Here is an 11,526-nt window from a genome sequence, read left to right as displayed (position 1 = left end):
AGAGGGCAGTTAAGAGTCAGCCACATTTCTGTGGTTCTGGAGTAACATGACCAGACCGAGATTTCCTTCCGTGAAGGACATTAGTGTACCAAATGGGTTTTTCCAACAATTGGCAATGGTTTCATGGTCATCACAGACTCTTAATTCCAGGATTTCTTTTTCTTGAATTCAAATTCCACTATCTACCATGGCAGAATTCAAACTTAGGTCCCTAGAACATTACCTGGTCTCTAGATGAACAGTCTAACGATAATATCACTAGACTGTCACCTGTCCATCTCCCACCGAGTTGAATGCTCAGCCATGATCATATTGAATAGTGGAGAAGACTCAAAGGCCTGAATGGCCTACTCCCACTCCTATTTTCTACGTTTCTATGCTACAACGTCGCTCGGTCAAACTCCCAAAATTCTCTCCCTAAGGCATTATGGGTCTACCTACAGCATATAGATTGCAATAGGCCTTCTTACAAGCTCTATCCACCTGATGCCAGTCCTGAAAATCAACATAATTGAACATTTTGGGAATAACTAAAATAAGGGTAAAGTTGCCAGTCAAGACGACCATTTGGCTGCTCTCACAGAGAAACACAAAACTGGTGGAAGGTTTATCTGAGGGTCACCACACCTCACGCAAAGGGGCAATGCTCCTTTCATGGTACCTCAGCCAGTGCAAGAATTAACACTTGCTGCCAGCATCACTCTACTCCACAAACTAGCCATCCAGCCAACTGAACTAACGTACACCATTTTTTCAAGCTAGATAACACATGATCCACCTGCAGTTGGATCTATCCAACTTGACCGATCAAAGATTAATTGCATACTATGTAGTGCAGTGTAAAATTACAGAAATATACGGGACTTTTAAAAGTCCGATGTTTCTTTTCTTTTCAAACAGTAAAAAGCTCTAGGCAGAGCTCTGAGGCCCTGCTAAATGTGACTTGTGACTTCAATCAAGCCAATCTAAGGAAGTGTTGCCCAAGTACCACCAGAACATTACCTGCTCCACCAAAGGCCTGAACATTTTAGACCACTGCTACACCACTGTGAGAGATGCCTACCGCTCCATCCCCCGTCCTCATTTCGGGAACTCCAACCACAATGCTGTACTTCTCCCGGTTTACAGGCAAAAGCCAAGTACGAGACCCCCCTCGCGGATACAGGTCCAATGCTGGTCAGAGGAGGCAGTGGATCAACTCCGGTGCTGTCTGGAATCGGCTGATTGGGTCATGTTCAAACAGTCTGCAGGTATCTTGGACGAGTACACCACCACCATCACAGACTTTATCAGCAAGTATGAGGAGAACTGCATACCGAGGAAGTCAATCCAGGTGTTCCCCAACAGGACACTCTGGATGAATCAGGACATACAGAATCTGCTAAAAACCAGGCGTGAGGCCTTCAGATCAGGAGACCCACTCAAATATAAGGAATCCAAGTATGACCTTTGCAGAGCCATTAAGACAGCTAAGGACCAATACCGATCCAAACTAGGGACCCAGACAGATACCCGGCAACTATGGCAAGGATTGAATGACATAAGGTTCTAAAAAGAGATAGTGCAAGATAGCAGACAATGACATATCTCTTCCAGATCGTCTCAATGCCTTTTATGCTTGCTTTGAGCAGAATTTCGGTGGAGAGGTAACACGTACTCTGACAAGTTCTGACGAACCTATCACTGCATCAGAGGTCAGGTCAGTTTTCCATTGTGTGAATCCAAGGAAAGCGATGGGACCAGATGGAGTACCAGGCCGTGCATTCAGAACATGCACAGATCAACTGGCAGAGGTCTTCTCGGACATCTTCAACCTCTCCCTGCAGCAGGCCACTCTCCCTGCCTGTTTCAAGAAGGCCAACATCATCCCTGTGCCTAAGAAGGCTCATGCAGCATGTCTCAATGACTACTGCCCAGTGGCCCTAACTTCAGTGGTCATGAAGTGCTTTGAAAGGCTGGTCATGGCATTAATCAACTCCAGCCTCCCCACGACTCTTAACCCACTCCAATTTGCCCATCGGACCAATAGATCCATGTCAGATGCCATACCACTTGCGCTTCACTCCTTCCTAGAACATCTTGACACCAAGAACAGCTATCTGGGCGGCACGGTGGCACAGTGGTTAGCACTGCTGCCTCACAGCGCCAGAGACCCGGGTTCAATTCCCGACTCAGGCAACTGACTGTGTGGAGTTTGCACATTCTCCCCGTGTCTGCGTGGGTTTCCTCCGGGTGCTCTGGTTTCCTCCCACAGTCCAAAGATGTGCGGGTCAGGTGAATTGGCCATGCTAAATTGCCCGTAGTGTTAGGTTAAAGGGGTAAATGTAGGGGTATGGGTGGGTTGCACTTCGGCGGGGCGGTGTGGACTTGTTGGGCCGAAGGGCCTGTTTCCACACTGTAAGTAATCTAAAATCATCTAAAATCTATCTAAGAATTCTACTCACTGACTACAGTTCAGCCTTCAACACTATTATCCCCTCGAGACTGATTACTAAACTTAGTGATCTCGGACTAAGCCCCACTGTCTGCAACTGGATCCTGTTTCCTGACCCACAGGCCACAATATTTCATCGCCACTAACACTCAACACTGGAGGCCCCCAAGGGTGCATACTCAGCCCCTACTGTACTCATTGTATACCCATGACTGTGTCGCCAAATACCAGACCAATGCCATTTACAAGTTCGCTGATGACACCACCATAGTCGGTCGAATGTCAGATGGTGATGAAACAGACTACAGACGGGAGGTGGAAGACCTGGAAAAATGGTGCATTGAGAACAACCTACCTCTCAATGCCAGCAAAACCAAGGAACTCATTAGTGACTTTCGGCAGGATGTTACTCATACCCCCCCTACACATTAACAGCACAGAGGTGGAACGAGTGGAGAGTACCAAGCTCCTGGAGTGGTCATCCACAACAAGCTTTCTTGTTACACTGGTTACAAAGGCCCAACAACACCCCTTTTTCCTCAAGCAGCTGAGGAAATTTGGCATGACGGTGAATACCCTTGCTAACTTTTATTAGTGCGCAATCAAGGGCATTCTGTCTGGATATATCACTACCTCGTATGGCAACTGTACTATTCAAGATCGGAGACGGTTACAGAGAGTGGTGAACTCAGCCCAGACAATCATAAAGGCCAACCTCCCATCTACAGACTCTATCTACCAAGCACGCTGTCAAGGGAAGCCGCCAGCATTCTTAAAGATCCATGCCACCCTGGAAATGTTTTTCTACAACCTCTACCATTGGGGAGAAGTTACAGAAGCCTGAACACACGCACCAGCCAGTTTTGTAACATCTTCTACCGTACTGTTATTAGAATACTGAATGGTCTCACAAACTCTTAACATTTGCCTGTACCTGTGTTTTTGTTTTTGCTGCTGTTTACCTATTATTTACTATCTATGCTCCTTAACTAAGTGATCTGCCTGTATTGCTCGCAAGACAAAGCTTTCCACTGTGCCTCGGTACACATGACAATAAATTCAACTCAATTCAATTCAATTCAGAGAGGAACAAAAGAGATTGGTCTATGCCCACTGACCATTAAAATGTGGACATCCACTTTGAAAGACAATCAGAAATGCCAATGAATCATTTCTTTTGCTCACTACAGGGCTGGTATTTATGACCCTATGGTATATAAATTGTTTTCTTACAATTATATATATAATGTCAGGTATATAGTTCTGAGTGCTGTACTTTAGAATGGGTTTACAAGCTTTGAAAGGAATTTGGTACAGTTGCACCAGAATATTGTCCCCAAATTGTTAAATTCTAACAGATTACCTAAACGAGAATACTTTAAACTCACTGGAGCCTAAAAAGTGGTTTGGCTTCTCACTCAGAAACACCTCCGCATGATAGCAACAGATTTTTCGCCCTGGGCAGCCCGTTCTACAAAATAATTTTACATCTCAAGTGGTCAGATTTTGTGTGAAGCATACTGGACTAGGCTGGAAAGGCCGAATGGCCGTCTGCGTGTTTTCCTGTTCCTTAGCACAATTCTGATTTCAGGACGGAGAACATCAGTGTGACAGGTAGCCGTGCCCATCGCTCTACACCTGTCTTTCCTTGCCCTGCAAGTGCCCCCACCCTCTCAACTCCACATTTGCCCTCTCGCCGTTTTACCTGCTCCTGGCTCTTCTGCTCTGTCCTCGGATGCTGCCTGAATTGCTGTGCTCTTCCAGCACCACTGATCCCATCCATCCTCTTCTGCTCTTGTCTGTCTTTCTCTCTCCGTCAGAGGCTGACGTCTCCTGGTCCTCTGCTGGATACTGCTCCGGTTCCGAATGGCATAGCCAGGTCGAATCACACTCGCCCACCGAGCCGGGCTCCCTAGCACTCCAGAAATGTGAGTTTCCCATTAACGAGAGGACAATGCCCAGAGACAGCCGTGCACACCCATACAAAACCACCCATCCACCCTGGGCTGCCACTTATTTCAGCGGCTTCGACCTGCCTCTTTGGAATTATAATTAATAAATAAAAATTCTACACACATTCGGTTAGTTTCTAGCCAAGCAGGAACATACACGCCCAGTGAAACAGAACAAGGTAAGTTGTTGTTCAGTGTAATCTTGACGATCTATAATTCGAAGACTCTCTATGCTATCTCGACTGACCACTACCCCGGGCCGCCTTTTAGCACCAAATTCTGGGTTGTTCCGGTTAAACTTCCGGCTTAGGGAAAGGGACAGAGTAACCGAGGAAGATAGACAAATCTGGGAAAGGGAACCGGCGGCATCTGCTGTACAGTGCTCACATTGCAACCAAATACTATTTCAGACCAAGTACCAAAAATTAACCTCACAGTAGCTCACTTGCTCTGACCACCTCGGTCCTGACCTTGGAAGTTTCGTTCAGCCCATAGTACCCCAGGCTGTGTTAAAGCTGAATGGAATCCCACATTTCCAGGATAAGCCTGAAATCTCCACTAATTACCCCATTCTCTCCCCTCACAACAGTAGACCCAACTCAGGAGAAAATCATAATCAGTTTTAAACAAGTGTTCTCAATTTCTTTGAACATTTTAGTTTATTAATAAAGAAAATTCCCTGAAGGTTTTCAGTCTGACAATCGAGAATTATCCAATCAGTCTGTGAATTCTTGAATTCTGTGAAGTCAGGACTGTGGTGGAATACTACCCACTTGCCTGGATGAGTGTAGCTCAAACAATGCTCTAGAAGTTTGGAAATCTGCCATCCTCAGCTGGTCTGGCATACACATCACACCAGACACACAGCAATGGGTTGACTCTCAAGCCATTCAGTTGTATCAATCGCTGCAAAGTCTCAATAAAGTATTGATAACCAGACAGATCATCTGGCATCAACCTGGGCACCAGAAACAACAACAATAGAAACAGTATTGTCGACTGTACAAGATCCTGTTACTAACATCTGGGGGCTAGTGCCAAAATTGTGACAGCCCCCTCATAGAGTAGTCAAGCAATAGCCGAGCATAGTCATACTCAGAGAATTACATCTTATAGACAATGTCCGAGACAAAATCATCCCCATCCCAGGATATCTCCTGTCCCTGTAGCAGGCCAGACCCAGCAGAGGTCGCAGCTCAGAATTATGCAGTTGAGGGAGTTGTCCTGGGAGCCCTCAATATTGATTTTGGATCCCATGAAATCTCATGGTATAAGGAAACCTCCTGCTGGTTCCCATGTACCATCCTCCCTCAGCTGATGAAACAGTACTCCTTCATGTTGAACAATATTTGGAGGAAGCACTGAGGGTAGCAAGGGTACAAAATGTACTCTAAATGGGGATATCAATGTCAATCACCAAAAATAGCAGCAGCACTGCTAATCAAGCTAGTTGGATCCTAAAAGCTGTGAGATTGGGCCCGGGGCAGGTGCTGTGCAAATCAACAAGAGGAAAAAACAAATTAGACTTCATCCTTACCAATCCACTGGCTGAAATGCATCTGTCCATGACAGTTTAAGAAAAGTGACCACTGCACATTCCTTGTGGAGATGAAGTCCCACCTCCACATTGAGAATACCCTCCATCATGTTGTATGCTACTCTCACAATGCTATACGGTGATTTCAAACAGAAACTCAAACAATTCAAGGCTGGGCATCCATAAGACACTGTGGCCCATTAACAGCAACAAGAGTAGTGCTCCAATAAAATCTGCAATCTCATGGCCTGGCATGGTCTCCAATTCAATCCTTACCATCAAGCCAGGGAATCAACTCTAGTTTAATAGAAAGTACAGGAGGGCATTCAAAGAGTGTTCTGAGGAAGGGTCACTCAACCCAAAAGGCAACTCTGATTTCTCTCCACAGGTGGTGCCAGACCTAATGAGCTTTTTCAGCAATTTATATTTTTATTTCAGGAGCAGCGCCAGACATACCAAAAAAAGAAGTGTTAGCCTGGTGAAGCTACCAAACAGGCTGACCAGCATGCCAAGCAGCAGAAGCAGCAAGTGATAGACTGAACTAAATGATCACACCACCAGCAGATCATATCTAAGCTGTGCAATTCTATCACATCCAGTCATGAATGGTGGCAGACAATTCAACAACTTATGGGAGGGTGAGACTCCACAAATGTCCCCATCCATAATGATGGGAGAGCCCAATTCATCAGTACAAATAACGAATGCCAAAATTCCTAAATAGTACCAAAGACTTGTACTCCAGAACTTCCTGCACCCCTCATAAAGCTGTTCCAGTAGAGTTAGAATATTGTATTTAACTAACAATGTGGAAAATTGCCCAGATATGTTCTGTACACAAAAAGTAGGGCAAATCCACTGACGGCCCATCAGCCCCATCATCAGTAAAGTGGTGACAGAGGGGATCATCAACAGGGCTATCAAGTGCACATGCTTAGCACTGATGCTCAGTTTGGGTTCCACCAAGGCCACTCAGCTCCTGACCTCATTGCAGCCTTGGTTCAAGTATGAATAAAAGAACTGAATTCCAGAGCTGATGTGAGAGTGAAAGCCCTTGGCACCAAAGCCACATTCAACTAAATGTGGCATCAAGGAGCCCTAGCAAAGCTGGAATCAATGGAATCATTGCTGCTGGATGGAGTCATTCCTGGTGCATAGAAAAATGGTTATAGTTGCTGGAGGTCAGTCATCTAAGCTCTTGGACATTTCTACAGGAGATCCTCAGGGTAGTATTCTAGGCCCAACTATTTCAACTACTTCATTAATGACCTTCCCTCCTTCAAAATGTCGGAAGTGGGGATGTTTGCCAATGATTGCACAATGTTCGGCACCATTTGTGACTCCTCCGATGCTGAAGCAGTCCACACTCAAATGCAACAAGACCTGGACAATATCTAGACTTGGGCTGACAAGTAGCAACTAACATTTGCGTCATATAAATGCTGGGCAATGACCATGTCTAATAAAACACAAGTTAACCACTAACCCTTGACATTCAATGGTGTTACCATAACTGAATCCCACACTATCAATTTCCTGGAGCTTACCATTGACCATAAACAGATATTTCCATTGGTGTGCATTTCTGAACCCTTGAGTGCCTGGACTCAGGCTCCTTATCAATGTCAGTGACCTTCTGCATGACTAATACTGCAAACCTCCTGTTAAAAGCACCAGCGAGGTATTGGAAACCATTGTACTGTGCTGTACCACAAGTAGAAATTCACCAGTACTGCAGCTTAGGGAGGTCTAGAGTGTAACAGGTCCCAAAGATCAGTGGAATAGTCATAAAGCCAGAGAGTCATAGAGATGTACAGCACGTAAGCAGACCCTTTGGTCCAACTCATCCATGCTGACCAGATATTGTAACCTAATGTAATCGTATTTGTCAGCTTTTGGCCCATAGCCCTCTAAACCCTTCCTATTCATATACCTATCCAAATGCCTTACAAATGTTGTAATTGTACCAGCCTCCAACACTTCCTCTGGCAGCAGAGTCCATACATGCACAATCCTCTGCATGGAAACATTGCCTCTTAGGTCCATTTTAAATCTTACCCCTCTCATCCTAAACCTCTAGTTCTGGACTCTCCCCCCCCCCCCCCCTCAGGGAAAAGACCTTGTCTATTTACCCTATCCATGCCCCTCTTGATTTTATAAACCTCTATGAGGTCACTCCTCAGCCTCCGATGTTCCAGGAAAACTAGTCCCAGCCTATTCAGACTTTCCCTATAGCTCAAATTCTCCAACCCTCGCAACATCTTTGTAAATCTTTTCAGGACCCTTGCAAGTTTCACAACATCCATCCAATGGGGAAGACCAGAATTGTACACAATATTCCAAAAATAGACTAACCAGTGTCCTGTACAGCGCAACGTGACCTCCCAACTCCTATATTCAATACTCTGACCAAAAAAGAAAAGCATACCAAACACCTTCTTCACTATCCTACCTATGTGTGACTCTTCTTTCAAGGAACTATGAACCTGCCCACCAAGGTCTTTTTGTTCAGCAATATTCCCCAGGTCATTTTCATTAAGTGTATAAGTCCTGCTCTGATTTGCCTTTCCAAAATGCAGCACCTCACATCCTTAAAACATTGGAAAAGACCATCCAGCTTTTTGTTTTGTCTAATCTAGCTGGCTTTGACAGCAATCAGCTGTACCTCTCCCAGTTTAATACTGGGAGAGTGTTGGCTTACTTGCAACACAGAATAGTGCTTACTTAGGGTGACCAAATTCAGTAGTAGCTACATGTCAATGTGAAGAATTTAATTTAATTCTCTAACTTAAAGCAACAGGGCTGACTCAACAAGTTCTCTTGATGCACAGGCACTGTTAAACAGTTTGTGTGGAATCAAAACAGACTGAAGATAAATGAAGGATATATTTATCCATTCTTAATTGCGAATGGTATAAGGATAAGATGAACTGAGGGCATTGTGGAGATAAATTGTTGCTGCTCAATAACAAGATTCTGAACTCTGTATTGAAAGCCTAAGGGGAAATTGGGAATCTGTTTCTTGATGTTGAGATTAAGATTTTGTCCATTTTCACGCTGTTTTCACAAATATCTCACCATTGTACGTGCCACACCAAGACATTGATTCTTGAAATCTAAGTGACATTCTGTAGAATTGGAAACTGGCTCTCTAGAACAATCTGGGCTTTTCCTGTTTGTGTGCCTAGCCAGTAGTATTTCGGGAATATGTCTCATAAATTTCAGTTTACAAGACTTGGAGGATTTGGATAGAGCCTGCCTTCAACCTAAGAATTTAAAAAGACTTGGTCCTCTGCCGTGTTACACTGCCTGACTGTAACTGCCAAAGTAATAGCTGGTTTATATTCAGCAGGGCTTAAACTGAGACAGGGCAATGTGTTTTTCCTTTTTACCCCATCAGCCAGGCTGGGGAAAGGCCAGAGATCGACTCCATGCTTGTTCAGTGACTAGCACTTTCTGGTCTGACTCACTGGGTCTTGGTTCAAACCCTATTGAGGGCAAAAATTCAGGTTGACATCGAATATAGAACAGTACAGCACAGGAACAGACCCTTCAGCCCACCATATGTGTGTTGATCAGGATGCTATTGTAAATAAATTCCATCTGTTTGCACATTGTCAGTATCTCTAATCTCTGCCTGTTCATGTGTCTAAGTGCTTTTTAAAAGTTGTTTTTACCTCTGCTTCAACCACCTCCCCTGCTAGCACACTCTGGGCGCCTATCACCCTCTGTGTAAAAAACCTTCCTTCAATAATCTACCAAAAATAATCCATGTTTGTCAAAACTCCAATGCAGGCAACATCCAGGTAAACCTCTGTTGCATGCTCTCCAAAGTCTCAACATTCTTCCTACAGTTTGGTGACCAGAATTGCCACACAATATTCTGAATATGGAGTAATAACTGAAGTTTTATACAGCTGCAACATGACTTGCCAACTCCTATACTCTATTGCCAACTGATGAAACAGTTGCCTTCTTTGCCATCTTATGCACTTGTTTTGCCACCTTCAGGGAGCTATGGACTTGGACCCCAAAATCCCTCCTTATGTCAATGCATGAAAGGGTACTGCCATTCATTATATACATTTCTGTTGCATTTGACCATTCAAAATACATCGCCTCACGCTTGTCTGGATTAAACTCCATATGCCATTTCTCCACCCAACCTTCCAATTGGTCCACATTCTAATGTATCCTTTGATAACTTTCCCTATAATCCACAACTTCCACCAATTTGCGTGTTATCTGCAGACATTAATCAGATCACCTACATTTTCATCCAAATCATTTACATATATATATTCCAAAAAAATAGAGGTTCCAGCACTTGTGGAACACCATTGGTCACAGACCTCCAATCAAGAGAATACTGTGCTGACTGAGGAGCCATCTTTCAGATGAGATAGTAAACCAAAGCCCCAGCTGTCTGTTTGAATGGTAATTAAGGCCACATTGACGCTAATCCATAGAAGAATGGTGACCCAGCCAATCCCTATTCCATCAGCCAACATCAAAGCAAACATTGAAAGTAGAACCATGCCATTCAGACCTGTAAGTCTGTTCCACAATCATGACTAATCATCCGAATTTGTACCCTGTTCCTGCTTTCTTCCCACATCTTTTAGACCTAAGGACATATCTAACTTCTTCCAGAAAAACATTCATTGTTTAGGCCTTACTTGCTTTCCGTGTCAGAAAATCCACAGGCTCACCACTCTCTGGGTGAAGAAATTTCTTCCCATCTCAGGAGGAGCTCAAAGGAGCAAATGACCTTTTTGTAATGGATTTAATTGGGTCAGCCAAGTGGACCTCAGAGTATGAGTTCACTGCTTGTGGCTGTTAACCTGGTCAAATCAGGGACCCCTGGCTATAGATATAAAGAGGAGTGTCTGACGTGCTGTTCATATTGAGAGCTGGTTCTGAGGAAGACAGACCTGGATCAAGTACTCCGCACGTGTAAATAAAGGGTGACTTGGTGATGGGATACTGGCCTCAATGGTAGGGAGAGGAAAAAAAACTCCTGAAGAAATGTGCTTGCAACAACGTCTTTGAGTTATGGGTTAGCATTTATTGCATTGTGTCAATATTTGGGAAGCTTGACTTGTTTGATCCTGCCATTGAAGACTGGGGCTGAAAATGAGTTGCTGGAAAAGCGCAGCAGGTCAGGCAGCATCCAAGGAGCAGGAGAATCGACGTTTCAGGCACAAGCCCTTCTTCAGGAATGAGAAAAGTGTGTCCAGCAGGCTAAGATAAAAGGTAGGGAGGAGGGACTTGGGGGAGAAGCGTTGGAAATGTGATAGGTGGAAGGAGGTTAAGGTGAGGGTGATAGGCCGGCGTGGGGGTGGTGGCAGAGAGGTCAGGAAGAAGATTGCAGGTTAGGAAGGTGGTGCTGCGTTTGAGGGTTGGGACTGAGACAAGGTGGGGGGAGGGGAAATGAGGAAACTGGAGAAATCTGGGTTCATCCCTTGTGGTTGGAGGGTTCCTAGGCGGAAGATGAGGCACTCTCCCTCTAGCCGTCATGTTGCTATGGTCTGGCGATGGAGGAGTCCAAGGACCTGCATGTCCTTGGTGGAGTGGGAGGGGGAGTTGAAGTGTTGAGCCAC

The 11,526-nt window shown here is 44.8% G+C and overlaps 2 long non-coding RNA genes across 2 annotated transcripts in view; one reads left to right on the top strand and one right to left on the bottom strand.

Annotated features, from left to right (window-relative positions):
• The window catches only part of LOC122543321, a 61,173-nt gene extending 56,511 nt beyond the window's left edge, over positions 1 to 4,662 (bottom strand). The window contains exon 1 of the long non-coding RNA XR_006309996.1: positions 4,140 to 4,662. This is a non-coding gene — a long non-coding RNA (uncharacterized LOC122543321). The remainder of the gene's footprint in view (positions 1 to 4,139) is intronic.
• Positions 1 to 11,526, top strand: part of LOC122543326 — a 237,506-nt gene that overhangs the window by 170,721 nt on the left and 55,259 nt on the right. The window lies entirely within an intron of this gene.

Source organism: Chiloscyllium plagiosum, chromosome 3, assembly GCF_004010195.1.
Source record: "Chiloscyllium plagiosum isolate BGI_BamShark_2017 chromosome 3, ASM401019v2, whole genome shotgun sequence".
In the NCBI taxonomy this organism is placed as follows: domain Eukaryota; kingdom Metazoa; phylum Chordata; class Chondrichthyes; order Orectolobiformes; family Hemiscylliidae; genus Chiloscyllium; species Chiloscyllium plagiosum.
The sequence above is the reverse complement of the archived record's forward strand: the minus strand, read 5'-3'. Positions and strand labels throughout refer to the sequence as shown.